The sequence below is a fragment of the Protopterus annectens genome, chromosome 8.part0, assembly GCF_019279795.1.
Source record: "Protopterus annectens isolate FY-2018-M chromosome 8.part0, PAN1.0, whole genome shotgun sequence".
NCBI classification, from domain to species: Eukaryota; Metazoa; Chordata; order Ceratodontiformes; family Protopteridae; genus Protopterus; species Protopterus annectens.
In genome coordinates, this window is record NC_056741.1 from 368,378,165 (window position 1) to 368,394,521 (window position 16,357).

Genomic DNA, 16,357 nt, shown 5'->3' on the forward strand with positions numbered 1-16,357 from the left:
AATGTAGTAGGCATGTCAATGGTCAGATATATGGCCATTGGCATGAGAAATAGTTGCAAAATTATAAAAAATAACTTTTATATTTTTTGGCCAATTTCGGACGTTTAAGCATAGGGCAGCAGTGCGCAATGGGATCAGCCGAAAAATAAGAAAAAAAGTTGGAAATAAGCTTTTAAACCCAAATCAGCATTTTGCCATGACAGTCAATGGCATGCATAATGCAATAATACCAGGGAATAGTGGTTGTTAAGGGGGAAGGCTCAGTGTAAGTGTGGTAACTATGAATTAGCATTCTTTTTTATGCAAATGAGGGAACTGATACTGAATCACAGAATTCCTCTCAGTGTTAGCTTGCACCCAACCGTGTAGATGAAGCAACACCATGGTATAAGTATAAGAGGTAGATGATCTCATAAGGGGGAGTGTCATGCATGCTGTAAGCTTATTGGAGCTCTTTGGCCCGTGTTTACCCATAGCTAAGCAAAGCTAAGGAATGGGGTGTGTCTGAGGCTACCTAGCAGTGTTTACATTGCCTAAATGGGTGTGCGCACCCTGCACCGGGTTTTAAACAAAAAAACAAACAAAAAAAAAAAAAAAACAGGAAATAGCAGCTCTGGTCATGTCTGAGCACTAGGTATGCGCGGCGCACCTCGGGGCTTAAACAAGAAGGTAATGGGAAGGGAAAACAGCAGTAGGAGGGCAATCAAGGAGAACTACCATAGCTGGCAGGTGAAATGTATCAGAATCAGCCAATTACACAGGCAGCAGCCCAGCCCTGCACACTACTATAAACTATGCAAACACCTTTCACTGTTTTTCCCACAAACTCTACACCACTGATGTCTACCAGTTTCTGGATGACATGTCAGTTCATGCCGGTTAGCACATATATTTCCTCAACACCCATAAGGCATTGACCAGCAATATGTGTCTTTTCCACCAAATAGCAGAATACCCTGAGGTAATGGATGCTATAGACTTTATGCACATACACATCAAAGCACCACCTGGTGAGTGAGGTAGGGTCTACATAAACTGCAAGGGCTTCCCCTCTATCAACTGCTATGTCGTGTGCAATGCCCAGGGTATTATCTTGAATGTGTGTACTGGCAGCCCTGGAAGCTATCATGACTCCCACATTTGGCATATGACACAGCTGTACTAGTCATTTGCCAGTCAGGACATTCCATATGGCCACCTAGTTACCTGGTTATGCACTGGAGCCGTGGCGGATGACACCCATCAGAAATGCACACACACCGGAACAAGAACTCCATAATGAGGCACATTCACAAACCAGAATCATAATAGAGCGTATGTTTGGGATGCTCAAGTCACGGTTCTGCTGCCTGGACATATCTGTAGGAGCCTTGCAGTACTGCCCAGCTACATGTATACAAATGTTCATAGTATGAGCCATGCTACACAATATGATCCTGCAGAAACAGCTGCAGTAGGAACAGCACAGGCCAAGGCAATCACAGGCACAGAGGGACTTGGAGAAGGAACAACCTGAGCCTGCCCATGTAGGCATAAGGAGGTGTGCCCAGTATGCCCAGGCTTTGGCAAAGAGGCAACACATAGCACATACACTGACAAAAGGGATGCCAAACATGACACTACCTGTGCTTTTTCATGTATAGGGAGTGTACTATGTCCATCCAACATAGTCAGCTCTCCAGCCCTGTCCTCAATACTGGCACAGCCACAAGGAAAGTCACTCTTCCTATCAATTGCTGAATGGAGTAGTATGTTCTGATAGTTGTATCTATGGTATGGGTGTGAGCATGAAATGGAATGAGGTGACTGAATGGGATGGCAGCAGATATTGGACACCTATATGGACAGCATGAAGTCTATAACAAATACTGGTGTCAACATACTAGGCAGTACTAGACAAGGTGACAAATCCCACTGCAGTACAAGTGGTGGCCCCAATGTGTGTCCATAGGACACACACATGCATGACAGTGAGGCTCATATACCCAACCCCAGACTCAGGCAGCAGGACAGGTGTAGATGACCATAAAGAAAGCTGGGCTAAGGCCTCCAATTAATGGCAATGGTGAACAGCCCCCCACCAGAGCTACACAGACAGGCTACAACAGGTATGGCATTTGTATGTTAGTTCTGAAGGGTAAGAAGTCTGAAAATGAAATATAGGTTAATAAAACATAAGATCTGTATTGTACTGATATGACTCCAGTCTGCATGATAGATCAGAATACAAAATGAAAATGAAGCCAGCAGACTACCTGAAATACCAGTACAGTCATAGCAAATGTTTAAAGTCGTCAGGTGTGTCCCCCCCCCCCCACAATCCTATGTAGAAATGCAGTAACATGTACATGTGGGTTTAATAACAGTGTAGCACAGATACCTGAGCTGGCCCAATTTACAGGATAGATTGATGCATGTGTACAATTTGCAAGGGTCCGTGTGTTAGGTTGTTGTGTGTTCAATATTGTCTGGAAGTGGTCAGCACGTAGGCATGGAGGGTTGTGTCTCAGTGGCCTATGGCCAGCACTGTTGATGACAGGGTCATGTTTGACAACTGCAGTGCCAACCACAATGCTTCTCAGCAATACCCATATCAGCAACCATCCATACTCACTGTCCAGATGTCAATATCTGTTAACATCTGAAAGATGGACATGTCATGAATGTGGGCCCAGACATACAGACAGTACACAGGCGGAAGTACCCTAGACAGAGTACATAAAATGTAACTGTCAACTGCACGCACCTTTGGAATTGTACATACAGGTTAGCAGCACATTAGTTGTCTGTGTAGTATGGAATACTGATGTAGTCTGGCCAATCACTGGCAGACCATAAAAGGCACAGTTATGAAGTAAATAGAGACTGTCTATGTCCCTGCACAAGGCAGCATAAGGGAAATGTCCCAGGTATATCTGTGAGTCAGCTGCAAGAAGCTTCCATATCACACATGCACTCAGCTCACCCCACCATTAGCCATAGGTTTATCACAGGTCATATCCTTGCTGTTGGGAATGAGTACAGTATGACCCCCACTTCTGTATGGGAATACACACAGAATGCAGCATGCTGAAGAGGGGTCCCATGCAAGTGTGTCCCTAGCTGTAAGCAGCACCCTGCCAGCATCCAGACCATTGGATTAATATGAACAGGAACTATTCCCATTAACACCTTGCACACTTACCCTGTCACCCCAGGGGAATCCAGTGGCTCACAGCCTGGGAATGTAGGAGTGACAGAATGCACTAGCCTACTGCAGATGGCCTGCATCACTAACAAATGGCCTACAGTCCTCTGTCAAAGACCTGTGCTTCACCTGTAGTGCCAATGTATGTTATCTCATGGGGTCCCAACTAACAACATAACACAGTCAACAGAACACAAATGTGCGGCCATGTTGACAAATCCCAGTAACATGCCCACCATGTCCTACTGCATGAACTGTGAACCAACTCCTTAATACCACTGGGATGAAGGGATAACTATAGGGATACTTCTCAGATACAGGTTCATAGGTTCATAGGTTTATACTAGGCTAACTGCCCTAGGGCATTTATAAGCCTAGCCCAAAGTTATGTGGCTTACGCCGCCCCTTATGTTAGAAATACTGTGCCCATTAGTTTGTTGTGCCTCTGTCCAGTAGTGACACAGAGATGATTCCCGGGGTAAACCTACGATCTCCCATCCACCGGTCAAGATTTCTCTTGAACAGACCCAGCGAGGTGCTCTGCCTCACATGGACCGGGATTTTATTCCACAGCATGGGGAGTCTCTGGGTGATAAATCTATCCCTCCAGCACATCCTATTTATATCTGTGCTAAGGTTTAAGTCTCTAGCTCTAGTGGTTTTGGTGGATTTGGATTTTTTGAGGTGGAGCATGTCCATTAATTCCGGGTTGGTCATGGCCTTGTATGTCAGGCACAGGTCACCTCTGAGCAGATGGAATAGAGTTGGAGTTTCTTCAGCCTGGCAGCATATGACAGGTTTTGGAGTCCCTTTATCCTTTTGGTGAGGAACTTTTGGGGTCTCTCCAATTGCTGCAGGTGTCGGGTGAGATACATCCCGAATGGGGCATTGTACTCGATCATTGGTCTGATAAGTGAAGAGTACAGGGGAACAATGACCTCACTTGATCTGGATGTGAATCCCTTCATGATCAGGTGGGCAATGTAGAAGGTCTTTCGAACCACTTTAGCAACGTGAGCATCAAACGAGAGGCCACTGTCAACCTGGGTCCTCAGGTCCCTGATAACCTCTTCTGTGCTTAGTGGGTTGCCACCTATATGGTAGCTTGGGGTTACCTTGTTTTTCCTGAAGGGTATGACTATACACTTTTTTGAGTTTAACTTCAGGCCATGACTCTGGCACCAGCTATCAGTTTCCGTGAGACCCCTCTGAAGGATGTCTGTGTCCGATGTACTATCCACTATGGCACCCAGTTTACAGTCATCCGCAAACTTTGTCAGCCATAGTCCTCCTATGTTTGCCTGTACTTCTGAGAAGTAGATGCCGAACAATAGGGGGCCAAGGACTGAGCCCTGTGGGACTCCAATTGTAACCGGCTTGGAGTCTGACATGGCTCCAGCAACTCTAACTCTGTGGGTTCTGTCCTTTAGTCAGTTTGCAACCCATCTTGTGACATATGGGTTTACATTTAAGCTGGTAAGTTTCTCTATAATACCCGAGTGGGGTATTGTGTCGAAAGCTTTTGCAAGGTCAAGGTAGGCTGTATGGACTGCCTTTCCCTCATCAATGGCCTTGGTGACTGTTTCGAAGAAGTCGACCAAGTTCAAAAGGCAAGATCTGCCCTTGACAAAGCCAAACTGGGTTGGGTCCAAGGTCTGCAAGTCCCCTATGTCCTTGTTTATGAGTTCCATTATGATCCTCTCCATAGCTTTGCAGACCAGGCTTGTTAAGCTTATGGGGCGGTAATTACCAGGGTCCGTAGAAGCACCGCCTTTGTGGAGTGGGACCACAGTTGTCGTACGCCACTCCTTGGGCACATATCCTGTGGTGAGGCTAAGATTAAACAGCTACCTTATGTGCGGGTTTAGTTCTTCATTGAGTTCATGTAGCACACAGCCGGGGACCCCATCCGGTCCCATTGATGCTGTGTTTTTAGCTTTAGAGAGAGCAGCTTTCACCTGCACATTTGAGATGTCTGCGAGGCTACTCTCAGTTGGGATAGTTATCTCTCCTTTTGGGGGGGGGGTGAAGTTTGCGCTGAACCTATCTGCCAGTATGTTGGCAATATCTGTGGGTTCAGTGATTTTTGTATCATTTTGGACTAATTCTGAGCATATCTGGGAGTTTCCACCCAGGTTTCTGACATAGCTGAAGAAGGCCTTATGATTGCCTTTTGAATCTATGGCAATTTTTTCTCTCAAAGTTGGCCTTGGATGATTTTATGAGGGATCGTAGTTTCTTGCTAGTGCTGATCAAAGATGCCTTCCCTTTTTGGGATTTTGCTCTATCATGTAATAGCTCGCATATCACTCGCAATATCACTCGCATAATGCTATGAAGAGGATAGAATAACAGAGTGGGGATTTAGAAGCATGGATGTCATGGAGTGTATGAAGTCTGAAACTCTGATGTGTGCCCATACTACCCCTGCCTGCCTGCAAACCCAGCAGTGGGTGGCTACGAACCTGCTCGTAAGCAACAATGTGAAGGGGAACTGACCAGATATATGAGCCCTGCCTCTGGGCAACCTGGGTGAATCTGTACAGCTGATAGGTATGGCCACAGGAGGATATGGCCATTCTGTTATGTCAATATATATATATATATATATATACATATATATATAAATATATATATATATATATATATATATATACACACATACATATATATATATATATATATATATATATATATATATATATATATATATATATATATATATATATATATACAGGAAGGGGACTACAGTACCAAGGTGCTGGACCATTTACACAGACCCATCAGCAAGTGTCTGCATCTACCCCTCCAAAATGGCATGAGTGTGCAAGAATATATAGGCTACAGACCACAATACTGGACACAGCTTCATTCATCTTGTATTTACCAGGACATAACTGTGAGCAAATAAATATATCTGTCAGTAGTTGATGACATAATACATCACAGTGTAAAACAGTACATATGTCTGAATATCTCTGCTAACACCAACCATGTAACACAAGCTGCACAGACACAATAGTTACAGTATCCCTCTATCTGTCACCCATTGTGACTCCATATTGTCAAGCTATCTACAGATATCCTGCAGAAACAGGTTACTAGCTGTAGGTGTAGAACACCAAACCCTGGAGTGGAGTGCAACCTACCTGGAATGGATTCACACACTCAATACAGAAGGTCATACTGGGCATGCTCCTACACTTAAAGAAATGAAACCCATGTCTGACAACACAGTGGGCTATACATATCTGTCAGTCACAGATGTCTGTGCACACACACCACATTGTACACCATTCATGCTTTGCACACACATTGGATAGGAATACTAAGACATATCCAAGACTAAAACACTATAATATGTCAAACATACACACACAGAAATGTGGGAAAGTGAGAGACAGTGACAGAGAGATTTCCATCATGAGGCCTGCCCACCCACCACACATCCAATTGGCCGATATCACATGATGTGCTGATGTCAATCACTGTAGACATTGCTTTTGGTAGCCCTCAGCCCTATAGTGTCTGTGGTGCTTGTGATAGTGATATCTGTGTAACACAATGGCACAAATCAGTATTCATCTAGCATTTGTATACCCAGTCCTGTCAAAAGTGTGTGTGACTGAGTGTGTGTCTGTGTGTGTGTGTGTGTGTTGCCAGAGGAATGGTTTATGGCACATTCCCACACACTGCACTTCCCATTGCCCATGTTAGCACTCCTGCTGATGTCAGTCACCTTGAAATAACCCTCTGGCCAAGTCTCAGCTCTATAAGTTATGTGGTGCTTGTGATGCGTGTGTAATACTGTAGTGTAGAAAACTAGTTAGGTAGGAGTTCTAATCCCAGACATGGCAACTGTGAAGGTTTGTGTGTGTGTGTGTGTGTGTGTGTGTGTGTGTGTGTGTGTGTGTGTGTGTGTGTGTGTGTGAGAGACCTCCCATTGCCCTACTTTAGCATGCCTGCGGATGTCAGCCACCTTGAAATAACCCTTTGTATAAATACCAGCCCCATAAGCTCAGTGGTGATTGCGATAACTGTGTAATACTATAGTGTAGCATACTAGTTAGGCAGGAGTTCTAATCCCAGAAATGGTAGCTGTGAAACTCTGTGTGTGTTGTGTGTGTGTGTGTGTGTGTGTGTGTGTGTGTGTGTGTGTGTGTGTGTGTGTCTGTGTGTGTGTCTGTGTGGAGATGAATGATTTTGAGGCCATTCACAGTTACTACACCTCCCATTGCCCTACTTTGGCATGCCTGCTGATGCCAGTCACCTTGAAATAACCTTTTGCACAGATACTAGCCCCATAAGCTCCATGGTGCTTGTGATAACTGCATAATGCTATAGTGTAGCATATTAATTAGGTAGGAGTTTAAATCCCAGACATAGTAACTTTGAAACTGTGTGTGTTTGCATGAGAGAGTGTGTATGTCTTTGATAATACCTGCTTTTATGGACATTCACACTAACTACTCTCTTCTTACCCCTCCTTTAGCACTGCTGCTGATGTTAGTCACCTTCAAAGATATCTGTGGAGAGCTCTCCAACATAAAAACTCCATGGCACTTGCAATAACTGCATAATGCAGTAGTGTAATATACTAGTTAGGTAGGAGTTCTAATCCCAGAGTTGGCAACTGTGAAACTGAGTGTGTGTGTCTTTGATGATACCTGATTTTATGGATATTGACACTTACTACTCTCCCCTTACCCCTCCTTTAGCACTGCTGCTGATGTTAGTCACCTTGAAAGTTACCTTGGCGTAGCTCTCCAACCTGTAAGCTCCATGGTATGTGCCATAAATGTGGAACAATGTAGTAACAGTAACTACATAGGTATGGGTTTGAATCTCATCCATGGCAATTGTGTGTGTGTGTTCATATATATGTCCAAACACAAATGCCAAGAGGTCCAGCAAGACAAACAACGTTCTCAGTAGAAAAAACACTTTAATGTGAGGAGCAAAGCTTTCGGATAAAATCCTTTATCAATACTGAAAATACAAATGCAAATGCAGAGTATATGTAGGTCTAAAAAAGTCATATGACCGACAGCCAAGGAGTCACATGGCCCAATCAATAAAACAAAACAAGACATATAAAAATAGATATGCAGAGCTCATATATATGTCTGTACCATAAAGATTTTGTCTCCATTTACACCCAAGTACACACCTGAGAGCCTGACCTCAGCAGTCCTGCAGATATCATCCACCTTAGAAGTACCTGTTGCCAACACTAAACCATGAAAGATCAGTGGTGCATGTCATAAATATGTAACATAATGGTCCATAAAGATTGCTAGATAGAGGTTTAAACCTTACCCCTGGCAAATGTAAATGTGTGTGCAGGGTAAAATTATTTTTGGGATCTCTCACCCACTTCATCACCCAATGCCAGTATTTACAAGGGCTGGTGATGTCCCTCACCTTAGAAATACTTGGAATAATGTCTATCCTATAAGCTCCATGGCACATGTGATAAATGCGGTACACTATAGCAGGAATACATAGTTAGGTAGGGGGTTGAATCTCAGTATGGGCAAGTGTGTGTGTGTGTGTGTGTGTGTGTGTGTGTGTGTGTGTGTGTGTGTGTGTGTGTGTGTGTGTGTGTGTGTGTGTGTGTGTGTGTGTGTGTGTGTGTGTGTGCCATCAGTATTCTGTGTGGAGGTTTCTGTGATTGTGTAATAACAAGATCCATTGTGGGGTGGGTTTTGCTAAATTATTATGTTGAGGACCTAGTATATGTCACAATGGCCACCATACAAGGACAACAGATGTGAAACACCAGAGAGGTTGGTGTAGACAATCCATAGCCCTACATGTAACATTATGGATTGGTGAACAATATAGGCAACCCTTCTATTACTCAGAGAACACTCTTCACCCAAGTCTCATACACAAACATACTTGGCTAGGCAACAACCACTATATTGGTAGTTCCCTGCATATTGCCTCACAGATAGTAACCACGGTGTGATTGCAGTGGACTACATACCTGTTGACCACAACAGTGCCACTGACATCAGAAAGTACTTTGATGTGTTTCATCTCCTGACTGAGTGTGTGTTATCCAGCAAGTAAAAGGACACGGCACCCTGTTCCATCTCCTCAGTAGGCAAATAAATGTGTACAGTGGCCATTTTTCTATGTTCCCCACTGGACACCTGCAACAACTCTAGAGTCTGCAAATGTCACCCATAAAGGGAATACCATGCCTTGTACACATGCTCTGTATGGACAGACACCACTAACTCTACCGAATACCTGTATCATGCTGTCAATGTAGATGTAAGCACAACCTCAGTTGCATAGCTAGGTCTAACCAAAGGAGGTCAAGAATGCTACATCAGAAGATAACAATTTATGCACACAACATGCCCCAGAGACCTCCAGTACACTTCCACATGTCAAAGAACATGCGTGTTGGACATGTGCACAACCTAGACACTGTCCATGTTATGGAATACATATCACACACATGGGAAGCAGTGCACATCATTGGCCACCCACAATAGTAACCCAGATGAGTGGATGGTGAATACAATACCCAACCCTGGGGACCACTGCAAGAGCTACACCCCTGAGCCACACTCGGGACTATTGTCATGTGGCCTGATGCCAAGTTATTCCCTTGGCTTAGCCTTGTGCAGCCTTCAGGCCTATTCACCTACTACACACCTGTGAAGCAATGAACCTATGCATCTCAGTACTGGCAAGTGTGTGTGTGTGTGTGTGTGTGTGTGTGTGTGTGTTTGTGTGTGTGTGTGTGTGTGTGTGTGTGTGTGTGTGTGTGTGTGTGTGTGTGTGTGTGTGTGTGTGTGTGTGTGTGTGTGTGTGTGTGCGTGTGTGTGTGTCTGTGGAGATGAATGATTTTGAAGCCTTTCACACTCACTACTCCTCCCATTGCCCTACTTTAGCATGGCTGCTGATGTCAGTTACCTTGTAATAACCCTTTGAACATGTTTCAGCCCTATAAGCTCTGTGGCACTAGAAATAACTGTGTAATAATGTTGCGTAACAAGCTAGTTACGTAGGAATTTTAATCCTGTTCCTGCCAACTGTGATAATGTGTGTGTGTCTTTGTTGACACCTGATCTTGTGGACATTTACACTTCCCTTACCCCTCCTTTAGCACTGCTGCTGATGTCACTCACCTTCAAAGATACCTTTGGACAGCTCTCCAAAATGTAAGCTCTGTGGCGCATGCAATAATTGCATAACACTGTAATAGCAATACATACCTCTGGTAGGGGATTGAAACTCAGTACTGGTAAGTGTGTGTCATCAGTATTCTGTGTGGGTGCTGGGGTGATTCTGTAATGACAGGATCCATTGCAGCGTTAGTTTTGCTACATCATTATTTTGAGGCTCTATATGCCCCAATGTCCACATTACAAGGCCAACAGTTTTCAAACACTGTAGAGGCTGTTGTAGACAATCCACAGCCATAAATGTGTATAGTCATGTGCAGTTACTATGTGACAGTATGGATTAGTAAACAATATAGACAACTGTTATAATACCCAAATACCACTCTCCACCCATGGATCAGATACAAACACACTTGGCTCTTACTTCCTTCCTTTCTTACTTTCTCTCTGTCTCTCTGTCTCTCTCTCTCTCTCTCTGTCTCTGGTGGATGTGGAAAAGTGCATCTGTTTTGCATAAGCAGCAGCTTGGCTTTTATAGGTAATGCTCATGATCATCTGATGGCCTGTTCATTGGTCTATATCAAAATCATGAAAGTTTACTTACCCAAACACCTAAACGCTGACACATATTCCACGAATTGCAAATACACCGAACGCCCTAAACTGTGAAATTCAAATACTCGAAATGTCATAGTTGTCCCATCCCACTGCCCGTTACATACTACCTACACAAACAAACTAAATAAACCACATACATACACTAACCAAAACCCTACTTCTAACCCTAAACTAAACCCTACTTCTAACGCTACACTAAATCTTTCAGATACCACCAAGTATGCACTTAACTTAACCCGCACCCTAACCCTAAGGTCCATAACTATCGCACACTTACCTTAAAAATCTATACCCAAACAAACTAAATAATCCACACACATGCACTTAATAAAACCCTATTTCTAACCCTACACTATATCTAACATACATTACTATCTATGCACTTACCTTAACCTGTACCCTAAACCTAAGGTCCGTAACTATGGCACACTTACCTTACGGAGCTATACCACAGAAGGGCCAACCATGACGAATCGATGTTTCGGATTTCGCACTTCAGGGTGATCAATGTTTTTGCAGTTTGATGAAGACGAGTCGGTGTTTAGGTGTTCGGGTAGGTAAATGTTCGAGTTTTTATTATAGACCTCCTGTGCATGAATTGGAGTCTCCCACTTGCTAATTGCATGTGGAACAAATGTAGTATCATTCCTATAGCCAATTGCATGGAAACACACTGCTATAACTAAGCACTTCATGTGGGTGTTGGCCCTTTTACTTCACTGTGAGCAGGACTTTATGTGGGTGTCTGACAAACAACATCACAGAGGGTAGTTGGAAATACCTCTTACAACATACACTGTAGAGACAGACCAACAAACAGGAGGGGGATGTTCCACACCTGGGGACAAATGTAAGTATTGCTGTTTTACATTTGAAGTAATGTTGGTTTAACAGGGTTTGTGTGGATACAGCTATTCTACATGATTTAATATCTGGCATGACAGTGTTATGTGGTTGAGGAAATTCTCACCTGTAGGGCACTCTGCAGACTGGCCAGAGTTTGGAGTCTTAGATGTGGTGTGTTACTCACACATTTCCTATCTTTAGAAATGCAATAGCATACTCTGAAGATTGCAGTCAATACATGGTGACATCCATGTGAGCTACTGACTTCATATCCCTCAGAAGAGATATGTCACAACAAACCCTGTTACACCAGACATTTTCTCAGTTTATCACAGCAATATGTCAATATTGGCCCTGTGTTTGTGCCACTGTCCCCCATGACTGTCACCCTTTGTCCATATGTCATGCAGTAAGAGGTGCATATGTACAGTATATCATTATTTACTGACATCATTCCTGATAACAAGCCAGTGATATATCAGACTGCTAGACATATTATGAATAGTAGGCCTCATATTTGAGGCAAAACCTGGACATTCTGTTGTAGTCTGTACAGTAGTGAGGTTCTTGAACTTATGGTGATTGTTGACAGAGTGTCAGTATAGTGTAGCAGTGTATTGTGAATATGTTACTTGATCTGTGTAGAGACTGTGGTAGATGTCAGTGTTCTTGGTCCTGCTCTATCTGATGTTGCATGCTGCTCCAGTTTATGGTACCCAAAAGCATATATGTTTGTAGGGCCAGACTGAGACATGTCCCATACCACAGTAAGACATCAAGCTACACTGTGAATTGGGCCAGTATATGTATGGTTAGTGTGTGAGTGGCAAATATGAGGATGGTTTTGTTCACACAGTCCATATACTATACTATTAATTAGGCTTACCATAATGTGACTGTGTTGAGATTGGTTGTGGGTATGCACTTTCACAGTGGTGTCTGTTACTCCAGGTTGTTACATGCCTGTAATATTTGCAAGTACATGTGTAGTCCCCCATAGGAAACTTGGGTCAGTGTTGTAGCAATCTGCCTGTAGTTTATACAGTGCTTTGTGACATGCCTAGCAGCTCAGTGTATCTAACTAGTGAGAAGTTATGTCCAGATATTTGTCAGATGTAATGTTGCCTGGTCACCATATGTGTTGTGTATTTCTGAAAAAGCAGTGGGATGCAGTGAAGATGTATGTCACTAACTAGTGGGAAGTATGTGGGCTTGGGACCTCTGCTCTTTTGATTAATATGTGTTAAGACAGACAGGAGGGTATGAATGCATCAACTGTGTGAGCTTATCTATTCCAGTATGTGTGTGATATCCCTATTTTCATGACTGTAAACTTCCCCTTTGTCAGGCTTGGTCCACACATCTTGCACTAAGGAGTTCTGTGTAAACCTCTGGACTGACCAGATTGTGTCAGACTGTCCATGTTTATTGGTTATAATTCTGCTGTATTCCACAGGATCATTATTGTGATTTGCGTGGTACTTCACTATGATGATTTTATGATGTCTGTCGGTAACTGATGGCGTACATGTCAGTATCAGAAGTGACGTCCTACACAACATGTCTGTTGAAGGGTCTACTTTGAAACATCTAAAACCCATAACATCTAATTTCATAACATTGAGACCAGAACATCTAAAACCCAAAATATCTAAAACCCATAACATCAAATTTCATACCATCTAACACTACAAATCACAAGAAAATAACATCCCCTCAACATATAACAACACCAAACTACCAAGCACACTTTTTACTATGTTTATGCAGGGGGGAAAGCCCCCCTGCACCCCCCACATCCCCCGTAAATTAAATATAACAGCTCCAAAATAGCACTACAGTGGGGAAAAGTTAATTTCTTAACCCCACTGTATAAAGCCCCCCTGCAGAAAAAGTGTGTTTGGTAGTTTGGTGTCATTATATGTCGTTATATCTGGAGGGGATGTTATTTTCATGTAATTTTTACTTAGAGATTATGAAATTCGATGTTTTGGGTTTTAGATGTTTTGGGATTTAGATGTTCTGGTCTCAATGTTATGAAATTAGATGTTATGGGTTTTAGCTGTTTTGACGGGGACTCCTGTTGACACAACTCCTGTCAGTGTAGAAACATTCTACATTTATACCTGCAATACTTACATTACATTCCCTTGCACTAAGAGGTTGTGACTTATGTGCTGAGGTGTGACTCCACTACATGTTATCACACGCACACACACACATATATATATATGTATATATATATGTATATAAGCTCACTCTAGAAGCTCAAAATCCTGAAATATTGAATTTCAGAATTTTGTGCCCATAAAGGGGAAACCTGAAAAGCACGAAAACCCAGAAGCACAAAATTCAAAATCTTGCATATCGGAGATGTTGCATACATTATATATTTTGCATACATTATATATGTTGCATACATTATATATGTTGCATACATGTCAATTGGAGCACCTCACTGGTCCCCTGCAAGAGAAAAAGCAGATGATTGGATGTTGAATTTAACTGTCACCCTGGGGATCACTCAAGTGGCATTGGCTGATAGATTGCCCACTGACAAATGTCAGGTGGCATGATACCAGTGTACCCCCATACCCTACTCATCTCTCCATGGACATTAGCCTGGTACACACCTAGGAATACCTGCACCTATGAATCCCAGTACTGTCAAATGTGTCAGTGTGCATTACTGAGAATAACAGTGTCTATGTGTTTGTAAACTTGTTGTTGACAATACCCTGAGGGCCTTCTCACCCACTACACTCCCATTGCCATACTTAGAAACTGCTGCTGCTGTAATTGACGTCAAATGTACCTTGTTACACTCTTCACCCTATGGGCTACCTGGAGCTTGCAGTACCAGCATAACACTGTTTTCCAAATGGGTAGATAGACGTGGGTTACCCTCTGAGACCTGGCAAGTGTGTGCATATGTGTGAGTATGCATATTTGTAGGAGACAGCATTCTGAGGCTACATTTTCCAAATAAAATAAACCTTGCCATAGATTATAAGGGATAGTGATGTTGCTGACATTAGGAAAGCCATGACAAACCCTCACCGTTCTATCCCTGTGGCATGTGCAATAAATGCATATTCCTATAGAAGCACTGATTAGATAGACATGGGGTTGTATTGCAGTCTAGGTCAATGTGTGATTGTGGGTATGTCAGAGCATTATCATGAGTTTCAGTGAGCACAATATCCAATGTGGGGTGTGGGTTCTGGGTATACTGTTTTTACACCATGTTACCCCCAGTACATGTCCCAAGGTTCACTGTATGAAGACCGCTGTCACCATCAACCATGCAGTTAACTGATTACACTATCCAGCCCAATGGTGCATGTGCTGTGAGCAAAATCTCAGTAACAGAATGGACTCACTGATAAGGTAGTTAGCACTGCTAAACCCAGGTCTGTCAAATGTGTCTATGACTGTATGTGTTTGTCAATGTGTATATGACAGTATGTCATACTATGTATTGTTCATTAACACCCAGTACATCCCCCATTACAATATTGTACAAGGCCTGGTGATGTTCTTTACTTAACAGGAAACTCAGGACACACCTCACCCTAAAAGCTCTGTAGTGTGTGCAATTATTGCCAAACACATTAGTAGCAATAAGTACCTAGGTAGGGGTTCTACTCTCAGTGTTGCCAAGTAAGTGTGTGTGTGTGTGTGTGTATGTGAAGGGATCTCCTTCAGTTTACAGAACATATATGTCCCAGGAGATCATTTGTCCGAGAACTAACTGGCTAAAGGTAACATTTCAAAGCAATCATCTTGTGGAAATACACTCAAGCAAAACTAGTAGTGGATGTGTACATGCCCTCTTCCCCGCTGTAGAGCCGTACAGCAGTACAGGAGTTGGTATATATACATGGGTGTGGTTGTTGTGGCCACAGCTTCCCACATCAGGGTTATTGTTGTGGGTATACCCCCGATTAGTGTGCTGTTATACTGTACAGTTTATGTTTCATAGTTTCATAGTTTCATAGTTTAGTACTAGGCTATCTGCCCTGAGGCATTTGTAAGCCTAGCCATAGTGATATAGCTTTCGCCACCCTATGAAATGGTACAAAAATGCACAGAATAGATTTAGAATACTGTGACTCTGTCTAGTAGTGACACAGTGAAGGTCCCCTTATATATAATAGAATTAGTTTACTGTGCCCCTGTCTAGTAGTGACACAGATGTGACCCCTGGGGTAAACTTACGATCTCCCATCCACTCATCAAGATTTCTCTTGAAGAAAGTCAGTGAGGGGCTCTGTCTAACATGAACTGGGATCTTGTTCCAGAGCATGGGAAGCCTCTGGGTTATAAATCTATCCCTCCAGCATGTCCTATTCATATTTGTACTGAGGTTTAAGTCTTTAGCTCTCGTGGTTCTGATGGATTTGGATTTTTTGAGATGGAGCATGTCCATCAGTTCCTGATTGGACATGGCCTTGTACGTCAGGCAGAGATCACCTCTGAGCAGGCGGTATGCTACTGAATAGAGCTGGAGTTTCTTTAATCTGGCAGAATAAGACATATGTTGGAGACCCTTGAT